Source organism: Mirounga leonina, unplaced genomic scaffold (assembly GCF_011800145.1).
Source record: "Mirounga leonina isolate KUSES-001 unplaced genomic scaffold, KU_Mleo_1.0 Mir_53, whole genome shotgun sequence".
In the NCBI taxonomy this organism is placed as follows: domain Eukaryota; kingdom Metazoa; phylum Chordata; class Mammalia; order Carnivora; family Phocidae; genus Mirounga; species Mirounga leonina.
The window spans coordinates 57,696,831-57,700,549 of NW_023270807.1; the positions used below are offsets into that span (position 1 = coordinate 57,696,831).

A 3,719-nucleotide genomic window follows, 5' to 3' on the forward strand; every position below is an offset into this window, starting at 1 on the left:
CAGTTCAATTTCTTGAGTATTCAGAATGATTTGATAATCATCTAGCTGTGTTCGAGGAGGAGGCAAGCCTAGGGTTCTCCTACTACACTGCCATCTTGGCTCTCCCCTTATTTGCTTTTCTAAGAATTTTGAAATCTAAAATCACAGAAACAATAATATGTTTAAATAACAGGGAGCATTTCTTTGAAAATATTATTTACCACTTATATCAAGTATCTTAAAAACGTTAATTTTCTTCTGCATTGGTTAAAAATCACCTGCGGCTTTGGCTGTGGCTGTGGGTGAGATTTGGCACCCAGAGCCGCAGGGGGCCTCAGCGCACTGCCCTCTCATGGGTGTGGGGAGGTGAAACCCAGGCCCCAACCTGCTTGCCCACTCGTGGGCCTGGTGCCCACCACACATGCTCTGGCCTCTGACCCCTGACCCTGTGTTCTGCTGACAGGACATCAGTGTCCACTGGTGAGTCCCATGCCACCAGGACTGCAGAGGGAAGGGGAGCTCTGCTCTCAATCCTCAATAAAACTGTTGGTCTGAAAAAAATGTTAATTTTCTTTCTTTCAGTATTATAACTTAATCCTAAGGAGATTTTCAAAATGCAAAGATTTTATCAAAAAGGTGTTCAAATTAAGGTGTTATTTGAGATACCACACCAGTCAGAATGGCTAAAATTAAGGTGTTATTTCTATAGCTAAATTATAATACATTTAACCCATAGAAAAATACTGATGATATGGTGTTTAATAATAAGGTAGGAATCAAATGGCATAACCAGTACCAGAACTTAAGCAGTACCTGTCTTGGGGGTGACTGGGTGGCTCAGTCTGTTAAGCATCTGCCTTCAGCTCAGGTCATGATCTCAGGATCCTGGGATTGAGCCCTGCGTCAGGCTCCCTTCTCAGCTGGGAGCCTGCTTCTCTCTCTGCCCCTCTCCCCCGCTCATTCTCTCTGTCAATCTCTGTCTAAAATAAATAAATAAAATCTTTAAAAAAACCCAAATAAACCCAAATAAAAAAACCCAAATAATAACCCCAAATTTAGCTGGTTTATTATAAATGATTTTTATTTTCTTCTTTATATTTTTCTGTATTTAAATTTTATTTTAAATGAATTTAAATTTAAAAACTATTCAAAAAATAAATATTATTTGAAAATGTCACCGTAAAACTATTTTGCTGACTCTCAAACTTCTGAAAGGAAATTAACCAAGAACTTTGCTTTTCAGGATCATAGATTGAGGGAAAAAAGGAATAATGCATCATAATTAGAATTTTAAAAATTATCTTAGAATAAATGCCATTCTAACTATTCCCAAATTTCAGTATTGATTATAATTATCTATCTTTAAAATTTATATTATAAAATCTGAGAATTATTATAACTTTATTTTAATTTAGGAAATTATTGTGGGTATTTTTGTTTTGTTTGTCTTTGTATGAGTTAGAATCTATAGGGAAAAGCACTTTGTTAGTGACTCCAAAATGGACAATGTTTATCATTCTGAAGATTTTGATTGTTATTTTTGATTTTCATGGCACAATACAAGCTAGAGTATCATGTTTCTGAAGTGCTGAGGCTGGAGTATTTTGCCATAAAGTAATTAAGTACAACTGATTACACACAGGGCAAGTTACAAACTTTCTCCATAGTCTCAGATGATGTATGTCCTTGACTTTCTCTTCAGTGTCTGGGATGTCCTGATAACCTAGGCGTACTGATCCCTTTCTTAGTTTCCTCAGTGAGACAGGGTTGCTGACAGGTAGATTAACTTGTTCTGGACTTAAAAGGATTTGTCTTTTGACTTGGAATGGGGCGCTTCTCACTTCTTGTAGGATGGTGGTTTCTGAAAGAGAGTAAACTAACCAACACAAATAGTGTACTTAATCTTCATTTGTCAAAGCTGTGGGTGCTCTGCTTCTTCGATTTACATAATAAAAAGTTAAATAAATTTCTGCAAGATTCAATTTCTACAAATTTTCTATTTTTAAGTTGTGCAAAGAAGTTTTTATAACTTAGTTGGTAAGAATAAGTAAGAAAAACAGTTCAGTGTTTATTTGAATCTGCTGTAGAATAACATTATTTGCCTTACTTATATATTCCTTTCCCTTCCAATTTATCTATAGCAATTACTGAAATATTATAAGATGGCCAGGTGTAATTTTGTAATGATAATGAAAATTCAGGAGATGGAAAGTCTATGTTTTAATTAGGTCCACATGTTTCTTAAGAAATTTTCTTAAAAATACATGTAAAATTAATTTATACCTTAAACAAGTAAAGATTAAATTTTTCTGTCTGTTAGTAAATATATGCAGTTACTAGACTTGTATTTGATTAAAAGGTGTAATTTCTTTTCTATACAGCTGCCTTATTCAGTTTCATTGACAATTCCCAAAGGTGGTCCTAGAAATTTCAAAAGCTTTTGAGTTAAAAAAAAACAAACAAAACTTTTGAGTTTGAAACTATTCTATGCTCTTTTCTATTTGATTAATGATTCAATTTTTTTTCCTAAATGAGTTATTTTTGTCCCCGGTGATATTACTGAGTTAGTTGTTATCATTAAATAATCACTTATAGATATCACTTAGGTTAGATTTCAGTGTTTGAAACCAATTTGCTGATTGCCTAATAAATGCACATTACTATACCTATTTCTAGGAATCAGGGGACTGTGATGCTTGATGGGGGTCAAAGAAACAGAATTTATGTCCCTTATGTTTGAGAAATATAGTTTCTTCTCAAAAGAAGTGTTTTTCCCTAATAAACTGAAATGATATAAAAAGGGGTAACTCTCAGTTTGTTTCGTGAGATTAAGAGGGTTACTGGAGTGGTGGGGGGTGGGAGGGATGGGGTGGCTGGGTGATAGACATTGGGGAGGGTATGTGCTATGGTGAGCGCTGTGAATTGTGTAAGACTGTTGAATCACAGACCTGTACCTCTGAAACAAATAATACATTATATGTTAAAAAAAAAAAAAAAAGAAGATAGCAGGAAGGAAAAATGAAGGAGGGGAAATCGGAGGGGGAGACGAACCATGAGAGACTATGGACTCTGAGAAACAAACTGAGGGTTCTAGAGGGGAAGGGGGTAGGGGGATGGGTTAGCCTGGTGATGGGTATTAAAGAGGGCACGTACTGAATGGAGCACTAGGCATTATACGCAAACAATGAATCATGGAACACTACATCAAAAGCTAATGATGTAATGTATGGTGATTAACATAACATAATAAAATAAAATTTAAAAAGAAGGGGGTAACTCAGTTTAGCAAGAAGAAAGTGTTTCTTTTTTCTGAAATAGTAATCGGCTTTATTACTTGTATCACTTAGGCTCTAGAAGGAAACAAACGGCACACTCCACTCTGGTAATTAGGCTCAGTTAATGAATGGGCTATTTGTAGGATGTGGGCAGAATTAAGGTAAATCAACCAGGCTAACCACCATGGCAGATCTATAGGAGATCTGCATTGGGAAGGGAAAGGAGTGGTTACTAGAATCCTGAGAGAGCTGTAGCTGAAGGACCAGGCCAGAGGACCAGGCCGGAGCTGTGGGTGTAGATAGACGTGTAGCCCTGGCTAACCTGCCTGCATCTGGCAAAGAGGAAGCCAGGGGCATAAATACCACCATCTCTTTCCTTCTACCTTTTGAATGGCTACTGGTGCCTTTCACTGGTCAAACCCAAGCAGAATCCAGAAGGCAAAGCGTACAGGTTAGCCTCCCGGT

At 36.6% G+C, this 3,719-nt stretch overlaps 1 non-coding gene across 1 annotated transcript; it reads left to right on the top strand.

The window, feature by feature from the left end:
* The first annotated feature begins 241 nt into the window (after nucleotides 1–241).
* On the top strand, nucleotides 242–368 carry LOC118001721. Its single transcript, XR_004676825.1, has one exon. It is a non-coding gene; the product is annotated as a small nucleolar RNA ACA64 (small nucleolar RNA).
* The last annotated feature ends 3,351 nt before the right edge of the window (nucleotides 369–3,719 follow it).